General features: G+C 46.4%; 1 pseudogene; it reads left to right on the top strand.

Moving 5' to 3' along the window:
* Positions 1-502: 502 nt before the first annotated feature.
* Positions 503-3,850, top strand: LOC136492092 (glutamyl-tRNA reductase, chloroplastic-like; annotated as a pseudogene).
* The last annotated feature ends 19,832 nt before the right edge of the window (positions 3,851-23,682 follow it).

Raw genomic sequence — 23,682 nt, 5'->3', positions numbered from 1 at the left:
TTGTTTGAGAAAAATACTATTTTAACTTATAATTCACGATCATATACGATCGTATAAGCCCAGCCGAAAAGGATTTTGAGTAGTTCCGAGGCCTGAGAAGAGCTCGAAAGGAATGGACTGCACGCGGTTTTTCTTCTTTTAGCATATATTTCTTTTTAGAACAGACCTTGCATTTTTCCATCCAGAAGTATAAAATCTGTGCCTGCGCGTGAGGTAGCGAGGAGAGTGTGGCCACCACGTCGACACGCTTCGCCATCAGGCGCAGGAGGCTGCGCCCGCGCGTGAGGTAGCCACGGGAGCTCATGTACGGAGCAGCAGTCCCCACCTCGCCGTCGCAGGCCATGCCATACAAAATCGAAGCCGCTGCATCCGGTGTCAGTGACGAGGGGAGATAAGGGTTGTGGATAGACCGCTGCCGCCGCAGCCAATCACAGGCCAGAGGACGCCACCACTCCCGCTACGCTCTCATCCTCCGGCTCATCTCCTCCCCTGATGCCACCGACTCCAACCCCCCACCACGCCCAAGCCCAACATGCCGCATAAAAAATGGGTACGCATGCTAAATAAGAGGAGCTTGGGAAGCTTCCAAGGCCTCCGATTTCGCCAATGCTGCGGTGAAATCCCGCACCTCCATCCTTCCTCTCCCACCGAGGACCCTCGCGCCAATAACTGAGCGGGAAGAGTGGTAGAGAGGGAAGCGCACAAGAGTGTTTCCCCTCGCCTCTGTCTCCTTTCCCTCTCTGCTTATCTGCGATTCTCGTCGCATTGGTTTGGTTCCCTCGAGAAAGGAGGCGGCTTTCTGTCTTCCCTGATCTAGATGATGGCGAGCACGACGTCAGCTACCACCGCCGCCGCCGCTGCCACCACCAAGCCGCGGGGGTCGTCGTCGGCCCTCTGCCCGAGGGTGGCCGCCGGCAGCAGGCGGCGCTCCGGGGTGGTGCGGTGCGACTGCCGTCGGCGTCGAGGCCCAGGAGCAGGCCGTGGCCAAGGCGGCCGGCGTCGCCGCGCTCGAGCAGTTCAAGATATCCGCCGACCGTGAGCCCCTTGCCCCTCTCGCCTCTCAAATCCGCCGCCGTTGCTGCCTCCGTGTAAGCTGTATAACCCTGGGATGCGGGGATTGTGCCGGTCTGGTGAAATGGATTCTGGTGCGCGATTTGAGGAATCTTTTGGCGTCGCGTCGAGGTCACTGCTGCAGTTGGGATTAGTTTCGGTTTGGTACAAGCCAAAGCTTGTGGGTGGTTTGGGTAAGAATAAGGAATAGGTGTGAACTTCGCATTGCCCCGTCGCAATTTTGCCTTAATCAAGCGTTTGAACTTTCATGTTACTGCTGTTCACTAAAAATGTTCAGACTAATTGGTTCCTGAGTAAGATTAGTATGTGGAGGAGGAACTTCTTGGTTTCCCAATTAAAACATTGATTAGTTTTCTTTCTGAAGTGAGTCAGGCAGACGCTAGGGAGTGGCAAGTTACGTTTGGGGGATTTGTTCAAATGTTTAACTGGTTGTGCAGATATAAGTTTCAGAGACTCGTGGAGCTTTTGTTTGTATGCATATGTTCGTTTGTGTAAAATTAAACGGTTATCTTTATCTATATCCACCAAAATAACATTTTGTAAGAAGCCAAATGATAGTGTATGCATACAGAACTGTGTAGTCCCTTTTAGGAAGGAGGAATCTAATTTGACAAAGATGCCAAATAATTATATTCGTGTACTGCAGATTGTTCATACGCTTTTGGCATCAGCTATTGGCCAAACATTTTGCATTGGTTTTGTTTGGGATTTTCTTGTTCCAGTCATAGTCATCTAGTGTAAACATGCTATTATTGCCCCTTAGAATTTTCTTTAATAAACTTCTCCAATTGAACTTTATAGCAATAGCAACTAAATTGAGGAAGCTTATATTGACGTGCATTATATCCAGTTTCTTTCTTTCAGAAACAAATAGTCTCTGTGCAGCGTTTGACAATGTTTTAACTATTATATTCGCTACCAGGGTACATGAAGGAAAGGAGTACCATAGCTGTGATAGGCCTCAGTGTACACACTGCACCAGTGGAGATGCGTGAAAAACTTGCTGTTGCAGAGGAACTGTGGCCCCGTGCTATTCAAGAACTCACTAGTCTGAACCATATTGAAGAGGCTGCTGTTCTTAGTACCTGTAATAGAATGGAAATTTATGTGGTGGCCCTATCATGGAACCGAGGTATCAGAGAAGTAGTGGACTGGATGTCAAAGGTGAGTGCTGTTTGATCAACCCTCTTTGTTCAGTCTGTAGTAGTATTTTTCCCCAGCTTTTTGGTTGCTCAAAGACACAGTTTAGGAAAGATTCCCTAATGTGTTTATTTTTGTGATTTTGCAGAAAAGTGGTATTCTTCCTTCCGAGCTTAGGGAGCACCTGTTCATTTTGCGAAGCAGTGATGCTACACGCCATCTGTTTGAGGTGTCAGCTGGCCTCGACTCTTTGGTTCTCGGTGAAGGACAAATCCTTGCTCAAGTTAAACAAGTTGTGAGGAGCGGACAAAACAGTGGAGGCTTGGGAAAGAACATTGATAGGATGTTCAAGGATGCAATCACTGCTGGAAAGCGTGTCCGCTGTGAGACCAACATATCATCCGGTGCTGTTTCTGTCAGTTCAGCGGCAGTTGAATTGGCCCTGATGAAGCTTCCAAAGTCTGAAGCCCTGTCAGCCAGGATGCTTTTGATTGGTGCCGGGAAAATGGGAAAATTAGTGATCAAACATCTCATTGCCAAAGGATGCAAGAAGGTTGTTGTGGTTAACCGTTCAGTGGAAAGGGTGGATGCCATTCGTGGGGAGATGAAAGATATCGAAATTGTGTACAGACCTCTCTCAGAGATGTATGAAGCTGCTGCTGAAGCTGATGTCGTGTTCACAAGCACCGCATCTGAAACTCCATTGTTCACAAAAGAACATGCAGAGGCACTCCCCCCTGTTTCTGATACTATGGGAGGTGTTCGCCTGTTTGTCGACATATCTGTCCCCAGAAATGTCAGCGCATGTGTGTCTGATGTTGGCGCTGCACGGGTATACAATGTCGATGACTTGAAAGAGGTGGTGGAAGCCAACAAGGAGGACCGGCTCAGAAAAGCAATGGAGGCGCAGACAATCATCACGGAAGAACTGAAACGATTCGAGGCATGGAGGGACTCGCTGGAGACCGTTCCGACCATCAAGAAGCTGAGGTCATACGCTGACAGGATCAGGGCCTCGGAGCTCGAGAAGTGCTTGCAGAAGGTTGGTGAAGACGCCCTCACCAAGAAGATGAGGAGAGCCATCGAGGAGCTGAGCACCGGCATCGTTAACAAGCTCCTCCATGGCCCGCTGCAGCACCTGAGGTGCGACGGCAGCGACAGCCGGACCCTCGACGAGACGCTCGAGAACATGCACGCCCTCAACCGGATGTTCAGCCTTGACACAGAGAAGGCGATCATCGAGCAGAAGATCAAGGCCAAGGTGGAGAAGTCCCAAAACTGAGGCCAGGAAACAATTTCCCTACCCCTTATCTATATATATCCTCTTCACTCTGTTTCCACTTTCCAAGTTTTTTTTTTATCCTTTCGCTTACTGAGCCCCTCCCCCTACTCACTGAGATCGTCAACTGTGTCGTGAATTAGAGCCATGGCAGGGTATCGTGAATAACAGCTATGTATCCCAATTCCCCACAGAAGAAAGACTGTATATTTATATGCATTTATTGGAGCAAATAGTGCTGTAAAATACTAATACAATCATGGGCTCATGGCAACTGTAGCTAGACATCTGAGCTAAAGTTGTTATACTGTATTTGATAGTATGTAGATGAGGATCATGGAATTACGGATTTACAGTGCATACCATCAGTACACTAGAAGTCTGCATTTAATATTGCTTGGATTGTTTGAAACTCATGATTCTGAGCAAGGAAGCTGTTCAGTTTTATCAGGAAACATTTGCTGGTCTGGGTTAGTACTTCAGTTATTCGCTTCTGCAGTTCTGCTCCTCGACACCACTCCATGGCTTGTGGTCATCTCGTCGCCGCCGTGTGGGGGCCGAGATACGGATCTGACGGTAGCTGATGCATTGCCAGTCAGGCCAGTCTTGTCTACAGCAAGGGTAAATTTGCTAGAGAACGCCCTTGGCCCTTCGATGTGAAGTTAAAAATCTGAAAACATATAATTTCAGATAAAAATTTAGAGCATGTTTGGAACACAGAAATTTCAATGGAATAATGCAGGAATTAGTTTGATTTCGTAGGAAAAACGCTAGAATAAAAAAATATCGTGTTCCAAACATAGCCTTATCGACAACAAAGTAAGAGATTGCATCGACAACTGCAATTTTGTATGGACCATGTCAATGTCCGAAGTCGTTCAGGAATTCTAAGTTTTGAATTTCAAAATTTGAGAATTTAAGAAGAACGTTTGGTAATTTAAATAACTTTTTAAAAAAACTTATCAACTGCAAAGTTGTAGATCTTATTGAGCTCTACTATTTTGATATAAAGTTCTGTTGACACCGTTTTTTGCACGTGTCAAAATAATCGGAGTGGACTAATCGGCAGGGGGAAAGTTATTGAATACTTTGATAGCCGATGAAAGCCAGCTTGTAAAGATGGTTGCCGATGGCTGGTAATGGTCGATGGAAAGGTTGATTTGGACTCGGGCGTTGCCGATGAGGTTGGAGGTGTTATTGTCGATGCCGATGAAGGGAGGATTGAAGACTACTGCCGATGAAACGGGGAGTATGCCGATGAAGGAAGACTTGAAGACTACTGCCGATGAAATAGGGAGTATGCCGATGGGAAGGAGGACGGTGAGATTTCCATCGTAATTGAGGCGGACAGGGAAATAGATAGGAGTTGATTTCCTTTTCTATATTTGTTGGAGTATGATTCATGTAAGAGTCACGTGTTTCCTTAGATATGGGATTGGTGTCCTAGTTGTGTTTGGTTGTGTCTCTTTAGATCAGGGTATAAATATAGAGTAAGGGGCAATGTAATAGATATATGAATCAATATCAAAACCAATTTTCACTCCTATTTGCATCTACTTACTTTTCGGCGACTTCGTCAATTTGCATATTTTTCCTTTTTTTACGAGTTCTCATTGATTCGGCGAGCTGCATCGTTTCAGTACGACCTTCGGCGATTCTCGAGTTCCGCGTGAGCACCTCTTGGCCGTGACTTCTGGGCGTATCGCTGTTGTCAGGACCAAAGTGTTCGTATCTTCATCCTTGTCGATTAGCAGGTCAAATCGACTGGCACGCTTTGGATATCGATTCGGGTATTAGCCCTTTGTGTTTGCAGATCCACTTTTTGCATCAACACATCTTTTGGCACGCTCGGTGGGACCAATCAATCAATATGTTCAATCCCGAGATCGATTCAGGGAACATTATCGCAGTATCAGAAGAAGATCTCAAGGAAGAACAGAGGCAGGCTATGGAAAAGGCTGTAGAAGAATACAAGCAGCTTTGTCTGAGATCGTTTAGCTTGAACAAGAGTGGACAAGTCATCCAGAAGCAAGATTTGCCGTTGCCTCGGCAGGTTACCTTTGACTCCAATCCTGGTAAACTTCAAGAGATGGTTAACTCTGCAGTAAATCATGCTTTGATTAATCACTCCAATGTGCTGTCCAATACTGTTCATAATGCTGTGGTTCGAACTCTCAAAGAAGGACAAGCGGCACCACATTACGTTGGGCCTGCCTATCATCAACCAGAGCCGGCATCTGTCAAAACTCCATCGGCTCCTTCGGCCGTTGTGGGTACGGAAGTTACTTCCCCTCCAGTATTGGCAGGTTCACCTAATATTCAATCTACACCGATACAATCAGATCAGGTACTACCAGGAGGGCGAGTTCAGCTTAATACAGATCTATCGGCATCGGCTATGTCAGGCCCTGTGTCCCAGAATAACCAGATTCCTACTAGTTGGTGGGGATATGGCATGCCTCCAGAGTCATCTGCTTTCAATCCTAGATTACCTCAAGTGTTTGATGCAGTAGGAAGAGCGCCTATACCATCGGCCGTTTCGCCGATGGCTCAAGTGCCTCAATATGCCGCAGCTACTTCTGTGCAACCAACTCCAGGAGGTTTCCATATGCCTATGGTTCAAACATTCAATTCAAGTCCATCGGCGAGCTTACTGCCGATGCAGCAGAAAGCCCCTGCTATGAGTCAAACTGGGGTTCAGTTCATACCTCAAGCCGGTTATAATTATCCAACAATATCAGCAAATTATCAGCCATCGCAGGTTGCAGGGATTCAACAAGGTCATATGCAAGCTGGTTTCCAGAATCAAGCATCGGCAGCCCAGCCGATGAATCCTTTCCAACAGGCTAATGGACCACAAGTAACGGCAAATATGCCGATTGCTGGAGATCGTGGGCCACAAAGATATGTGGAGGGATGTCAGCAGGCACTTCCTGTAGAAATTCAACCAGTTCGTCAGCAGGAGGCTGATGCTTTTTGGGCCGATAAGATAGCAGAAATTATGAAGGATCAGTTTGGGATAAAGCCCAAGGTCAATACTTATTCTTATCGGACTCCATACCCTCCTGCATACGATTTAATTCCTCTCCCAAATCGGTACAAGGTACCGGATTTCACTAAATTCTCTGGGCAAGATGATACATCAACAATGGAACATGTCAATCGCTTCATTATTCAATGTGGAGAGGCAGCTAACAGAGATGAATTAAGAGTTCGGTTATTTTCATCATCTTTGTCTGGATCAGCATTTACATGGTTCATTTCATTACCACCAAATTCTATTATTACTTGGGTTGATCTAGAAAAACAATTCCATAAGTATTTCTTTGCTGGAATCCATGAAAAGAAGCTTACCGATTTAGTAAAGTTGAGACAGCGTAATGATGAATCGGTAGAAAGCTTTGTACAAAGGCTACGAGATGTAAAAAATAAGTGCTACAGCCTGGTGCTGGATGATCGGCAGCTTGCCGATCTGGCTTTCCAAGGGTTATTGCCACATCTTAAAGGCAGATATGCTTCTCAGGAGTTTGAAAGCCTCAGTCATCTCGTGCAAAGGATCTCTGATCAAGATACTAGGGTTTTTGAACCTAAAAAGAATTGGAGTAAAAAGGTATCATTTGTTGAAGAAGTAGGAGATTCTGACTCTGATGAAGAACCAGTTATCGGCTTAGCTGAGTGGGTTAAGAATAAAAAGCCGATATCATGTCCCTTTGGTCAAAAAGAGCCAGAAAAGTTTACCTTTGATATCACCAAGGCCGATAAAATATTTGATCTTCTGCTTCAAGAGGGCCAAATTAAGCTATCACCTAATCATGTGATCCCATCGGCAGAAGAGTTGAAGAAGATCTTGTACTGCAAATGGCACAATGCAACTTCACACAGTACAAATGAGTGCAAGGTATTCAGGCAACAGTTACAATCGGCTATTGAATCTGGGAGAATTAAGTTTGGTACTTCCAAGGCCCAGAAGCCAATAAAAATTGATCAACACCCTTTTCCAGCAAATATGTTGGATGCCAAAGGAAAGACCAAGGTATTGACGTCAGAGGCTGCTGAGAAAAACGCGTCAGTGGACCCCCAACATCGGATAACTACCGATGATGCAAAAAGTAAGGGTTTGCTAGGAGAAAACAGTAGTTCCAAAAAACCTCCTCGACCTGGCATTATGATTACTCATCGAAGGCAGCAGGAGGGTTGGCGTCAACGTAATGACCGATATCGACAACAGCAAGAAGTGAGACGTCAAGAAGAATGGAATCGACATAAAGATCATTGGAGATGTCCGTTTTTCATCCATTGCTGGGAAGAAGGTATTAAATTGCCAACTGTTGAAAATTGCCCTGAGTGTAATGGTTATTACGGAGTCAATCGCTCAGAAAGGAGGTTTCAACTTAGTAATCAGGGTTTGTCTATCAATGAGCCGATCAGAGGCAGAGCATCAGTGCATGATCGGCTGGGGGGCAGACTTAGTGTACATGAGAGGCTTGGTAAACGCGCTGGATATTTTCCAAGAAATCAAGAGGATCTTGAGGAGATGGCAAACGCAAGAGTTCCCGATGAGGAAATATTCTACAGGGACCCTAATATACGTCGTGTAGAACCAACTAGGACTTGTTATCAGCCGGTTTGGAAAACCAAGTTTCCTCGATGGTGCCCAGAGGGTCTGACAAAGACGCAGAGAAGGAGGATGCAACGTGAGCGTCAGGAGGATTTATACCAAGAGGAAAATTCCTCCAATGAAAGGCCTGGTCATCAGCAGTGGCAGGTAAAACACAAAAATAAGGGTCCATCGGCAGATGTTAATATGGTATTCATGTTGCCGATGGAGTTTTTGGCACTATCTGATAATGAGGAAGAAGTTGTTCTTTCTGATCAAGTAGCTCAGTTAACACTAGATCCAATGATGGCTGTTTTTGAGAAACCTACCGATGACGAGAGACAGCATCTTAAGGCTTTATTTGTGAAGGGCAGAGTTGATGGGCAGCCTGTGTCTAAGGTACTTATTGATGGAGGGGCTGCGATTAATATTATGCCTTACGTGATGTATCGGAAGCTTGGTAAGGGAGATCAAGACTTGACCAAAACCGATATGATGTTGAAAGATTTTGAAGGCAATGTGTCACCAGCTAAAGGGGCAGTGTGCGTTGAATTGACTATCGGCAGCAAAACCTTGCCAACGACGTTCTTTGTTATTAACGGCAAGGGTGCATATAATCTGCTTCTAGGGAGGGATTGGATTCATGCTAATTGTTGTGTTCCTTCTACAATGCATCAATGCCTCGTACAGTGGATTGGGGATAAGATTGAGGTCGTCCCTGGTGATTCTTCTTATATCATCGCATCGGCAGAATCAGATACTTATGAGCGAACTAAATGCATATCAGGAGAAGCTTGGGAAAAAGAGTTCCTTAGAGTTGCTGACTATGAAATTCCACCGATCCAAGCAGTCGGTTCTGAAGAGGAGTTTTAATGGATAGGTTTGCCGATGATGGAAAATTAGGTCAAGGGTTCACATCGGCAGATGATTTAGTAGAAGTAGATATTGGTGATGGTGATAGGTCAAGACCTACTTTTATTAGTGCTAAGTTAGATTCCAAGTGTAAGCAGCAAATAACAGATTTGTTAAAAGAATATAAAGATTGTTTTGCTTGGGATTATACTGAGATGCCTGGATTAGACCGATCGATAGTTGAACATCGGTTACCTATCAAATCTGGATTTCGGCCACATCAGCAGCCAGCGCGCCGATGCAACCCTAATGTACTTCCTGACATTAAGGCCGAGATAACTAAATTAATTGAAGCAAAGTTTATTCGGCAATGTCGATACACAGAGTGGATCTCTAATGTGGTTCCTGCTTATAAGAAAAATGGAAAACTTCGTGTCTGTATTGATTTCAGGAATCTCAACAAAGCCACACCGATGGATGGCTATCCAATGCCGATTGCTGATTTGTTGATTGATGCTGCGGCTGGACATCAAATTATCAGCTTCATGGATGGTAATGCAGGTTACAATCAAATATTCATGGCTGAGGAAGATATTCCCAAGACTGCTTTCAGATGTCCAGGTCATGTGGGGTTATTCGAGTGGATAGTCATGACGTTTGGTTTGAAAAATGCCGGTGCTACTTATCAAAGAGCTATGAACTTTATTTTTCATGAATACATCGGCACATTAGTGGAGATCTACATTGATGATGTAGTGATTAAGTCTGGAGATATCACAGCACATTTAGCCGATCTGCGAAAGATACTGGAGTGCACAAGGAAGCATGGATTGAAGATGAATCCTAATAAATGTGCATTTGGTGTATCGGCAGGACAATTCTTGGGTTTTATGGTACATCAGCGGGGCATTGAAATCAGTAGGAAGTCTATTGATGCAATTAACAAGGTGATTGCTCCTGCCAATAAGACTGAATTGCAATCTTTGATCGGTAAGATTAATTTCATTAGAAGATTCATATCTAATCTGTCGGGTAAGATCAAGGCTTTCAGCCCACTACTTAAATTGAAAGCTGATCAGGAATTTGTATGGGGAGTTGAACAGCAATTAGCCCTTGATGAAATTAAGAAATATTTATCAAATCCTCCAGTGCTAGTTCCACCTCAACATGGGAAGCCTTTCAGGTTATATTTGTCAACTGATGATACAGTTATTGGTTCAGCTCTTATTCAAGAATTTGAAGGGAAAGAACGTGTTATTTATTATTTGAGCAGAAGATTAGTGGATGCTGAGACGAGGTATTCGGCCATTGAAAAATTGTGTCTGTGTTTATACTTTTCTTGTGTCAAATTAAGGCATTATTTGTTATCTGCCGAATGTACGGTCATATGCAAAGACGATGTGGTCAAGTATATGCTGTCGATGCCGATATTAAGTGGTAGAATCGGCAAATGGATTTTAGCATTATCAGAATTTGAACTACGTTACAAATCAACTAAGGCAGTTAAAGGGCAAGTGATGGCTGATTTTGTCACTCAGCATTGTAATACAGTGGACTCTCTGGAGATTGCTCCCTGGACACTTTTCTTCGATGGGTCCACATGTGGTGAAGGAGCAGGTATCGGCATTGTGTTAATTTCACCTCAAGGAAGGAAATATGAGTTTTCATTGCCGATTGTTGCTACAGCGACAAACAATCAAGCTGAATACCAAGCCTTGATAAAAGGGTTAGAATTGTTGAAGGAGATACGTGCCGATGTTGTTGAAATCTTTGGTGATTCTATGCTAGTTATAAATCAATTGGCTGGAACTTATGAATGCCGAAGTGAAGCTTTGATTTCGTATTATGAAAGATGTTTGCAATTGTTGAAAGGATTTAGAGATTTTCGTCTTGAACATATCTCTCGATTGCATAATAAGGAAGCTAATCGACTAGCTCAGCATGCTTCCGGGTATCAGCCTATTCAGGAAGTGCTAACATCGGCAGTTGATACCGATGACTGGAGGAAAGAGATTGTCGATTATTTAAAGGATCCATATAGAAAGGTTGAGAGACGTATAAGGTTCCAAGCTACAAAATATGTGCTCCTCGATGATGAATTATATTATCGAACTATAGATGGAGTTTTACTTAGATGTGTTAGCAATGATGAATCGAAAAGCTTGATGGGTGAAATTCATGAAGGAGTATGTGGGGCACATCAATCGGCTTTCAAGATGAAATGGATGATCAGAAGGAATGGGTACTATTGGCCGACTATTCTTAAAGATTGTTTTAAATATTTTAAAGGATGCCAGGGGTGTCAAAAGTTTGGTAATATTCAAAGAGCGCCTGCATCGGCTATGAATCCTATAATCAAACCGTGGCCGTTCCGGGGATGGGCTATTGATCTCATTGGTCAGATTTATCCGCCATCGAGCAAAGGACATAAATTTATTCTGGTTGCTACCGATTATTTCACAAAGTGGGTTGAGGCAATTCCTTTAAAAAAGGTGACATCGGTCAATATGATTGATTTTGTGAAAGAGCATATTGTTTACCGATTTGGTATTCCTCAGACTATCACTACCGATCAGGGCACTATGTTTACATCAGGAGAATTTGATGAGTTTGCTGTAGGTATGGGAATTAAAATTTTAAATTCTTCTCCATATTATGCTCAAGCTAATGGTCAAGCTGAGGCTTCTAACAAAGGGATTATCAAACTCATTAAGCGCAAAATTGAAGAAAATCCTAGGAGGTGGCATACAGTATTAAATGAAGCCTTGTGGTCATATCGGATGTCATGTCATGGTGCAACCAAAGTAACGCCTTATCAGTTAGTATATGGGCACGATGCAGTATTGCCTTGGGAAATTAAGGTTGGCTCTAGATGAATACGTTCTCAAAATCAGCTGACAGCCGATGATTATAATACTCTTATGAAAGATGAGTTGGAAGATGTGGCGGGTCATCGGTTAAGGGCTTTAGTTAGTATCGAAGAAAATAAGAAAAGAGTAGCTAGATGGTATGACAAGAAGGTGAAAGTAAAAGAGTTTGCCGATGGAGATCTGGTCTGGAAATTGATTTTACCGATTGGGACTAAAAGTTCAAAGTTTGGAAAGTGGTCTCCTAATTGGGAAGGTCCATATCGGATAAATCAGTCTGTTCCTGGTAATGCATATATTTTAGAAACTCTCGAAGGGGTTGTGTTTCCCAGAGCGTTAAATGGAAAATATTTAAAGAAATATTACCCTAGTATCTGGATAGATGCATAAAAGTATAAGTGCCGATAACAGTACTATCAGCTAGAATTATGCAAGGATGTCAATGTCTCATAAAGTGCCGATACAATAAATAAGATTACACGTTCAACAAGGATTGGATAGCTAATATTGCACGCAGGCGAATCTGGTCGGCTTCCTCCATTTCTTTGATATCATCATCGGCAGCACCTTCCACAGGCTTGAGTTTTTTCTTCATGGCTAAAGCTTTGCGAGCTTGGATATCTCTTTCTTGTTGAAGGGCTTTGACGGCATCGGGTAGCTGGCTTTCTTCTTGTTGAGCATGAGTTAAGGCTGCATCAACTTCTTTCAATTCAGCCAATAGAGCTATCTTCCTTGCTGATAAATCCAAGATTTTCTGCTTAAGTGCAGCACCCGAAGTCTGCAAGTTGACGATGCCCTTGTGCTTCTCATCGGCAATTTGTTTCAGTTGTAGCATCTCTTCTTTGAGTTGAGCTTGAGCTGCTCTATCGGCAATACGCTGAGCAGCCCGTTGATATTGCAGTTGGCGGCTTTCTAAATGAGCTGCTGGGAAGAGTACTTCTTCAACATCGGCAGGGACCTGGCCACGAATTGTTTTGAAAATTGCCTTTGCAGGGTCCGAGTCATCTACCAGTTGGGCGGTACCTTGCTATAGCAAGTTCAGGAGGGTTTCCAACTTGGATTTAGTCTCTGCCGATATTGTTCCCAGTGCAAGGGAAGAACTTGTCTCCTCTCCATCGTCGTCAGAAATGTCAATGGCAAAGGAAAATAGGTTGTTCGGGGAATCTTGTTCCTGAGAGAGAGAAAAGGAGATCAGTTAGGGGTAAGTACGAGTATTGTAAATCAGCTAGGTTGATCGGTTTACCTGTTTCAAGGCAATTTCCTGTGCTTGACTGGAGGAAGCAACCTGGAGTATGTCGTGTGGGGGATCGGCTGAGCTTGCCGATGGGATATCCTCTGTGACTTCATTGGTGGTGGGCTCTTGAGGTATGATGACCGATGACATTGGGGTAGATGTAGGGATCGGCATGGACCTTTGTCGTTTTGGCTGTGCTTCAGTATCTATTGAAGCTTTGCGCTTTGCTTGGGCATCGGCAACGATTGGCTGGGGGGCATCGACACTTGTTGGTCGTGAAGCTTGGACATCTGGTACGTTTGCCGATGTACCCAATTGTTGCTGCAAAACAAGTGTAAGATATGATATTTAACAGATAAAATGTAAAGTCAAGAAGCTACCTCTGAAGGTTCATCGAAAGAAGTGGTGCTTGATATCGGCGGAATTGCCGATGACGATCCAGTAGCAGCTCTTACCCCCTGATGATTAAGGTTAATACAGTTTGTGATCGGCATAAGTAAAAATAAACAAGGTTGTTACCTTGAATGCTTTGACCAAGGTTGTAGCAGCGGCCGATGGAGTAGTCCTGGATGTAGCCAATTTGGACTTGGAAGTGATGGTCTTGGTACGAATCTTCTGGTGGGTCAAAGCGGCTAAGGTGGGAGCGTTGTAGCCGATCGGCGATGTTGGGGAAACAGGCCGGATATTGAAGGGTTTCCCACTTTTGCTCACCGATGGTGCTGGGTTGTTAACCTGTTACAAGAGAATCAGTTACTGATATATGAAGGGAAAAGCAGAAGGGAGTTAAAGGAAATTTACCGCGTCGTCAGGGATGGCATATTCAGGGTCGATCATGTGCCGATATGTGTGAGCAGAAGTTGCGAACAGTTGTTCTTTCCACTCTCGCCACCATTGCTTATATGACTCGGTGATGAAAGATATTGGTGTCCAGGTGGATATATCAACATCTGTAGTATCGGCATCGGGGGAGAGTTGTACTACCATGTTCCAATCTGTTCCGCAGGTGATTGTTTCCCTGGGTTTGATCACATCGGCAAAGCAGAGTTTGATTGGCAGTTGCCCAAAAGCCAATTGGCGGGATACTGCCGATGGGTTGTAAAATTCATATGTAATGTTGGTATTTTTCCCGCTGCCGAATGTGTTTACTGGAATTGCCCTGGGAGTGATGATAGCCATCATGAGCTCATTATCTTGATTCAGAGTGTCATCGGCAAAGTTGAAAAGAAGGGGGAATCTGTTTTCTTCGTCAATATAAGGCACCCAGGCCCTATGATCACGAGAAAGACCATTGTAGAAGCTTTGAAAGAATCTGCCGATTTGGTCTTCGTTGGCTTCTGTTCCAGGAAGGACAATTATGGCTTCACCAAAATTGAGGGGTGAGCGTGTTGCTGATTCATCATCCCCAAGCACGTAGTCTTCAGCAATTTCTCGTGGGAATTGTTGAGCAAAAAAGTCCCATTGCAAACGTTTGTGCATATGGGCATTCAGCCACATGTTGATAAACCACCACGGGCCTCCCAGGTTGCCGATGGGTTCGCCAAGCAAAAGTTTTTGAGACACTTGATGAAGAAGATGATAAGTAGAGCTCAGAAGGTATCGGCCGAGAGGAAACCTTACGCCATGAGCCAAAAGTTCAGCTGCAGGGAGGAAGGCATTGGTTGGTCCTACTGATCGACCACAGAAGATAAATTTTTCTAACCACATATTCAGGAATGTGGCATGTTCCCTCTGGCTAAGTGTCCCGGTTTTCTGGTATTCTTGAATATATCCTGTCCAACCGCCGATGTTGCGGGTATTCACCCTATATTCAGACTTTCTACCATAGATGGAGCCTTCATCGGCAGTTGAGATGTCCAAGCCAGTAAGCATGTGGATATCGGCAAGGGTAGGAGTAGCTGGGCCATGTCCAAACATAAAAGCGTTGGTCGTGTCTGACCAGAAATAAGCAGCTGCAATTATCATTGATTCATTTTTCTGCATATCGGCAATAGAGAGCCTAATGCATTGGTCTAACCTTCGTTCTGCCCAGTATACTTGCATCGATCTATTAACCCTCAAGTACCAATCTTTCCACCCTTTGGTGGTTTTGGGCCAAGATCGGAATGTGTCTTTCCACAAATTCAGAGAGAAATTTTGGGCTCTCAAGGGGATTCTGTTAACCTCTGCATTGATCAGATCGGTTGGATCTGGGTTGCCCATTGGTCCAAGGCATTGGACGTGCGGCTGATCGGTTGGGATAACTAATTTGTTGCGCAGTTCCTAAGGTTACAGAATCCAGAGAACAGAAGAAAGGAAAAATCACCAACTGAATGAATTTGCAAAAAGATCAAAGTAAAAGGTAATGGAAGTGGAGCGAACCGCGGGGACGTCGAAGTTGATGGCCATTGTCTTGAGGAAGGTGAAGGTACGAGCCGGAAACTTGAAGTTAGCGCCGGAGAAGGGTTCTTGTTGGTTGAGGTCGCGCGGTTGTTCGTCGGAGTCGCCGCCGGAGAGAGAGAATGCCAAGGATTGGAGGCTGAAGATAGAAAATGAGGGTTCTGGGGAAATCTATTTATAAGCCGCCCGGAATAAGGGTATTTTGGATTTATCTCTATGTCGCGCGCATATAGGTCAAGGCGGTTCAGAGGGATATGATAACTGTTCGCGCGATAATCAGGGGATTGTGCAGATGAGTTGATGACAAGTAATCATGACTTGGAAGGGATATCGATACAGGATATTTTAATTCTGAAAATGGCAGCATTATCATGTTAAGATCTTGCCGATGGGTTATTGTTTCGGTATCTTAACCATGATCAAGGCAAGAGTGGTTGGCGATTGTGCGATATTTACTGAAGTGCGTGAATCAAGATTAGATTTGATTGGATTTGGTAACAAATCAAGTTTTGGCTTGGGGAATGAGTTACGGTAATTGGGCAAAGGCAAGTGTTATCTGGAGTAAATTTCGGAGTATTAATGGTTTTATACTCCGAAATTGGGGGGCATGTGTTGACACCGTTTTTTGCACGTGTCAAAATAATCGGAGTGGACTAATCGGCAGGGGGAAAGTTATTGAATACTTTGATAGCCGATGAAAGCCAGCTTGTAAAGATGGTTGCCGATGGCTGGTAATGGTCGATGGAAAGGTTGATTTGGACTCGGGCGTTGCCGATGAGGTTGGAGGTGTTATTGTCGATGCCGATGAAGGGAGGATTGAAGACTACTGCCGATGAAACGGGGAGTATGCCGATGAAGGAAGACTTGAAGACTACTGCCGATGAAATAGGGAGTATGCCGATGGGAAGGAGGACGGTGAGATTTCCATCGTAATTGAGGCGGACAGGGAAATAGATAGGAGTTGATTTCCTTTTCTATATTTGTTGGAGTATGATTCATGTAAGAGTCACGTGTTTCCTTAGATATGGGATTGGTGTCCTAGTTGTGTTTGGTTGTGTCTCTTTAGATCAGGGTATAAATATAGAGTAAGGGGCAATGTAATAGATATATGAATCAATATCAAAACCAATTTTTACTCCTATTTGCATCTACTTACTTTTCGGCGACTTCGTCAATTTGCATATTTTTTCTTTTTTTACGAGTTCTCATTGATTCGGCGAGCTGCATCGTTTCAGTACGACCTTCGGCGATTCTCGAGTTCCACGTGAGCACCTCTTGGCCGTGACTTCCGGGCGTATCGCTGTTGTCAGGACCAAAGTGTTCGTATCTTCATCCTTGTCGATTAGCAGGTCAAATCGACTGGCACGCTTTGGATATCGATTCGGGTATTAGCCCTTTGTGTTTGCAGATCCACTTTTTGCATCAACAAGTTCATCTTTATCCGATTTCATATGCAAAAAATATAAATTGTTTGGATAACTATTGAGGCTTTGGGTAGGCATTATGGTGACTTTTCTCTCCCCTCTACTCCTGAAGACTATTATTTTAAGAGCATCTCCAGGTGTCTTTCTAAATCTCACTCTCTAAATCATCATTTGGAGAGTCATTTATATAAAAACCACTTTCTATATCTTTTCATTCTCAAACAGTTCTTCTATATCTCATGTATACTCTAGAAAGTCATTCTCGCCTTCTATTTTTAACTAGCGAAAAATCTGGAATATAAGATGGCTATATTTGGATAATCATTTAGAGAAGCTGTTGGAGGGTAGTTTTGCACCAAAATCTCTATTCCTAGCATTTAGGAAGGATATGGAGAATCTTTAGGAGATGCTCTATGTGGCAAAACCGTCCGAAATAACACGCTTTCGGAGGTGCTCGTCTTCCACTAGACACTAAGTACCTTGAAAGTGAGCTACATCGGATAGTTCCATCGAGCACACCCAAGGGAATACTCGAAACAATCCACATTTTACATCTAGAATCCAATAATAAGTACGAGCTTACAATACTTAGTCCATTTCATACAACAAGAGTTCTTGGAAATTATTTATTACAATACCAGAGTTCAGAGTGCGATAATTAAACAGCGGAATAAAAATAAACATCTAGCGGAAACGATACAAGGATCTGTCTATACCCACCAGAAGAATCCTCCACACAAGAGCTACTCCTCGAGCTGCACCTGTAACAGGGGTAAAATAAACCCTGAGTACACAATATACTCGCAAGACTTACCGGACTAGTGGAAATATTTTCTCGACTCTCAAGGATATGATAGGCAATATGGGTTTGCTGTTTTGTTTGTTTGTGGAAAGCATTACTAATAGGTCATCCTTACAGTCAAGTTTTATTAGCAGTCATGATTACTTCCTTAGCTAACCAATCTAGGTAAGCACATGTTCTACTTTCAAGCAAGGGTTAAGCAATCAGAACCATTTCATCATCTTTCATTTTCCAGTTCTTACTACGGTGCTAGACCATAGCCAAGTCGTACCGTCTCATGGAAATGGCCACGAACCAATGTATTCCAGTTGGGTATCCCAAAACACACGCCCCGTTTGTACCCCCGGGCACAAACAAGATCAACCCATTCCACTCCTATCACGGGGTCCAGGTCCCCGTAGAAACTTGGACTCCAAGCCCCCACACTTGAGACCCGGTCTCAAAATAGTGCTTAGACCTCCACCTTTCCCCGCCTCCAATCCGTCGGTCCAGAAAAAGCCGGAACCCACGATAAGAGCGTAACGAGCCTTCCCGCTCCCATAAGCAAGTATGCTCAGGATAATAAGTCTGTGACATGACTACCATCCACAGCAACGGACGATCCTTAATCGACACGACAGGGAAAACGGTGTAACCAAGCTAAGCCCCGTTGGCCGCGGGACACAACATGTTACACCCACCAATACCCATACCATATCCCTGCCATGTCTCTATTTTTTCTTTCATCATTTTATTATGAGAGTAATAATTCCCTATTGTGAGCAACGGTAGGTTACTCACACTACCGATGACCTAAGCATAGCATCTACTCAAACCTACACTAGTAAGACTCTTAGGACATGTATATCTATGCATGTGGTTTCCATAAAATTTCTGTAACGTAAATGCACAACACATATATATACGGTGAATTATAAAATAGAGGTTATGCATCAGGGCTTGCCTTGGGCAGGCGCGGTGTCAGCTGAGTCAGTCAGTGGCGGCTCCGGGACCTCCTGTACGAGAATCTCCTTCTCGTACTCCTCAAACTCGTGGTCGCCGGTGGTCACGATCTCCGCCAACTCATTCTCTACATGCATGCGATGATGATGATGCACTTAGCATTTAGGCAACAACAACTCTTAAAATAAGAATACGCATACTAAGCTACTAAGACAGCTCTAATGACTAAGATACTAAGGTAACTACCATTTTCATCAAGTAAAGTGTTGGGTTCAACTAACAAACCCTTAGCTTGGCAATTTAAGGATATATCTTTATTTCTACTAGTGATTTAATGTATATTGAAACAAAGAGCATTTAACTACCCTAATGCTTAGTCTATTCTAAAGCTACAAAAATTACAGTGAGCACATAATAATGCAATGAAACTGCTATAAAAATTTTAGGATCAAAACTATCATCAATTCACCACAAAAATTCCTACAATAATTAACTTAATATTATTAAGCATTCTCAAATGATTTAATATCTCCTAATGTCAACATATATAAACATAAACTAAATACACCAACAGATAGAGCACAATTTTAGGAACCTAACAAAATTTGTTTCACAATTTTTGGACACCTACATTGTCGGTGTTTCGAGTAAACACCAATAAGTAATTTTCTAATATTGCGTGTCTGGTCCGGATGGTGTGCTAAGAGGACACAAGGTTTATACTGGTTCGAGCAGAATGTCCCTACGTCTAGTTCGTTGCTGCTGCTCGTGTTACTAGCACTGAAAGTTCATAGTAGGGGTTACAAACGGTCGAGAGAGGGACGGGTCCCAAGTCTCTGGCGGTATGTTGCGATGAGTTCTGATCGGTTCGGATTTGAGTCGAGCTCGGATGTGTTTGGATGCCGGATCGGTCCCCTTAATGGGATGCCCTGCTTTCTCTTTTATAGCCCAAGGGAAAGCAGTGGTTACAGCGAAGGGAAAAGAGGGGAATGAGAAGGAGAAAAAGTCTTCCGGGATCGTCGGGTCCTTCCTTTCCTTTACGTGGGCCCTGCCGACCCTGTAGACGTCAATAGGGACAGCTTCCCATCGCGTCCCTATCCATCACTAGCGCCATGTGCGGGCATCGTCTGCCGGTCATGATGCTCCATTCTGTCCTGGCGGACGTCGTGGCGAACTGACGTGTCTGTCAGTGTTCGTATGGGGGTTAGGCAGAACAGTACTGGTATGCTCAATGTTGTTCCTGACGTGAACCCCTAGGTATGTCTCGTCGTGGGTCATGGGCTACATCGAGGTGTGCCAGTCTTTTCCCTGGCGTCAAAGCCTTGACCCAGACCCATACGCTTGGACCTGGAGTGGTTGGCGGTGGTATGGGTCTCCATCGGGCGAGACAGAGTCTCCGGCCTCAGGGTCGAGCAAGATAGAGCCTGCCCCTAGAGGTCGGGCGAGGTGGAGCTCGTTGCCTCGGTGTCGGGCAAGGCGGGGCCAACCCTAAGGGGTCGGGTGAGGCGGAGCCCACGACCTTGGTGTCGGGCGAGGCAGAGCCAACCCTCGGGGGTTGGGCGAGGTGGATCCACCCTCAAGGGTCAGGCAAGGCGGAGCCACCCTCAGGGGTCGGGTGAGGCGGAGCCCGTGATCTCGGTGTCGGGCGAGGTGGAGCCAACCCTGAGGGGTCGGGCGAGGCGGGTCCAACCCTCAGGGGTCGTACAAGGCAGAGCCCATGGCCTCGGTGTCGAGCGAGGCAGAGCCAACCCTCGGGGGTTGGGCGAGGCGGAGGCACCCCTCGAGGGTCAGTTGGAGGTGTAGTCACGCTTTTGAATGCTTTGATGAATAAATGTCGATGGTTATTAGCTCCTCTTCGGGTACCCTAGTATTGGTCCCCGACAGTAGCCCCCGAGCCTACAGAGGAGTAGAATACTCCTTTAGAGGTTCTTCCCAATAGGAGGACTCTGAAGGCCTTACGTTCTTTCGTCGCCCACAGGGTGACCTGGGGACGGTGATTCCCCTCCCTTAAGCGATCTCTTATAGCAGGGGCCTTGTCGTGGATCGGTTCGTCTTTGCGATTGTCTTCCCTCAAGCGTTTTTTTTCGATAAAAACAAAACGGCTGAGTCATACCATGATTTTCCTCTAAGGACGAATCATGGCATATGGTGAGCTGTTTAAAGGGTTAGTCTCAGTGGGGCCCCCGGCATCCTGTTCGTGGGGGTCCGGCTTGGTTCAGCTTGGCGACTGGCCCTAGATTCTTAGCGGTCAATCCATATAGTTCTCGGGTCCGTTCGATCGGTCCTAAGGGCTCTCTGCCTTTCTTTAGGAAAAAACATGGATTGTACCCAGTCAAGACTCGATCGTGGGCCGAAATGCCCGTGGCGCTCGTACGCCTGGGTACTAGCCGCTTGCGGGCCCATCCCTTACTCAAAGGGCATCTAGAGTGGTTGTCGAAACCGTTGATGGGCCAACCTTCGAACTCTTAGGCCTAGACAGGCCGTAGAGGTATTTTTTATCCGTATTCCTCTTACTTGTGATGAGTCATGGCCCTTCCGGAGATGAAATGTCCGGCGAGCTTTCCGAGGGAATGGACAGAGATTGCGTGCGTGTGTCGTGTAGTGGGACGTTGTGGTAGATCGTGGTAGGCACAGAGATTTAGGTGGGCGGTTGGTTTCCTCGCACCCGTCGCCCCTATAAAACTAAAAGGTTCGCCCCCAGGGTTCCATACCTTGCATCCTTACCTCCACAGCCACGACCGCCGCCGCCGCCAACCGCTTAGGTCTCTTGCCTCTACATCTCTACCGCCGTCGAGCCCGCATCCATCCGCCCTCACCTTCAATGGATCTATGGTGCCGCTCCGACATCACCTTCTAGCGCATGGAAGGTCTCGTCCGTCGTGGTCTTCTCCATGCACGAACCTCTGCCGAGGAGTGGCTGCTGCTTGGCGAGGAGGATCTGCCGTCGCCGCCTGATGGCTATGTAGTGTCGTTCGCCCACTTCCATGAGCGTGGGTTCACGACCCCTGCCCATAGGTTTCTTCGGGGGCTGCTGTACTACTACAAGATCGAGTTGTAGCACCTCAATCCCAATGGGATCCAGCACATGGCGGCGTTCGTCACCCTGTTTAAGGGATTCCTAGGGATCAGCCCCCACTTCTATCTATGGAGGCACTTCTTCACCGTCACCCTCTAGAAGAAGAGGGAGAAGAGCGGCAAGCAGGAGCTGCACATGCCGATGGGGTGCATCAGCATCCAACTCAGAAACAATCGAGTTGGTCAATACCCATAGATGTGGCTCTCGATGTCCAACAAGGGGTGGCACTCGCAGTGGTTCTACCTCAAGAACGACGCTGCTGCCTCTCTGCCGGAGTTCACCGGGCGCCTGATCGAAGAGGCCCCAGAATCATGGAGGAAGTGGGGCGTCCCGTAGAAGGACAAGAAGAAAATCCAGGACCACATCGCCGCCATCCACATCCTCAAGGAGAATGGCCGGAAGGGGTCGGGCGTCATCAGAGCCTACCACGCAAGGAGGGTGGCGACGTTGATGATGCATGCGCTCCCGCTATATGCAATGGCGCTTGAGGCATCACTCGACGGAACGACGCTTGCCGAGGGAGCGCTCCCCCACTCTGAGGTCGCGCAACGCATCAAGGAGGTGATGGAGCCTTCATGGGACGACTCGGGCGCCCCCGTCCATTTCATCTTCCCGGTGCCGAGACATCCTCCGATACGGCTAGAACCAGGCCATGTCATCTTCGTAAGTTTCCTCTCCTCCTACCTTCTCTTCAATCGATTTCCTGACCTCTTGATACTAACTTTGAGAGGGGTGGGACCAGCTGAGGGACCTCATCTTCATGGATCACCCAGCGCCGTTGCCGAGGGATTCATCCGTGAGGGTGGTGAATCACGCCGAGGGCGAGCGGCTGAGGAAGGCAAAGGAGGGCAAGAAGAGGGAGAAGCAGCGGAAGCTGTAGGCGTGGGAGCAAGGGGAGGACATCAACAACGACGACGACAATGATGATGGAGGAAACGACGAGGTAGTCAACGACATCGAGTGGGATGACCTGCAGAACAAGGATGTGCTAACAGGTATTGGTTCGTCCTTGTAGGGGTCGGGACCCTTCCCGTCCGACGGAGGGGAGGGTATATCCAGGGAGCCGATGGAGACGGGCCGTACCATCGGCCTGCCCTAGGAGCCAACAGGGGTGGGCGGCTCTGCCGCTATGCTCAAGGTACCAGCGAAGGCGGGTGGCTCCACCGTCATGCCCCAACATCCAAGGGGAGCGAGCTCCTCTGCCCAGGAGCAGGGGGCGAACTTGAAATGTCCTCACCCTGATGAGGCAGAGCAGAGGTCCGGGGGGTCACCCCCCAAACATATCTGTCGCTCGACGACGTAGAGGTGAGTTATTAGCTCCTCTGTTTTCCCCTATTTTGGTCGGATTTCATCGTGACTTATGCTTTTCATCTCTTGCAGCGTCGGGAGGCAGCGTAATACTTTGGCGATGGTGCCAAAAAAGAGCGTCGTCCTTCAAGTGAGGTGGCAGCCGTCGGTTGGCGTCGCACCCATTTTGGGCGGGAGCGGCGCCAGTGTGACTACACCGCCGGTCGATCAGGCACCACCCACGGTGGCGCGCATGCCGTCGGTGGGCTGGTGGACGCGGGGGCTCAAGGGACGCCTTCAGAGGTCATAGAGCAGCCGGCGATGGCAGTGATACCGCTGTCGATGATGGGGCGAACGGGGCTATCGACCACGCTCATAGCGTCGACTGTGGTGAACGTGATGCAGTCGGTATGGACCCCGCCGACGTAGGCGGAGATGACGGTGGCTGTGACTGGCGGGTCACATCTGGGCGCTATCGTGGCGGTGCCTGAGGAACCGACGCAACCCACGCCAACGGTGGTGATGACGTCTGGCGTGGTCCATACGAAGGGGGACACGACCAAGGGGTCCCCGAAGGTCATGGTGCTAGGAGAGGAGTCAGCATCCGTACCGCTGACCCCTTCCATCGCCGGAGGGAGTGTCCCGGTGGGGACGTCGCAGCGAGAAGGGTCAGCGGTGATTGGAGCCGGCGGGGAGTCATCCCTGGCCCTGACGTCGGTGGGCAGTGACTCGCCT

The sequence above is a fragment of the Miscanthus floridulus genome, chromosome 11 (assembly GCF_019320115.1).
Source record: "Miscanthus floridulus cultivar M001 chromosome 11, ASM1932011v1, whole genome shotgun sequence".
NCBI classification, from domain to species: domain Eukaryota; kingdom Viridiplantae; phylum Streptophyta; class Magnoliopsida; order Poales; family Poaceae; genus Miscanthus; species Miscanthus floridulus.
Note: the sequence above shows the minus strand (reverse complement) of the source record. Positions and strands in the feature narration are given on the sequence as shown.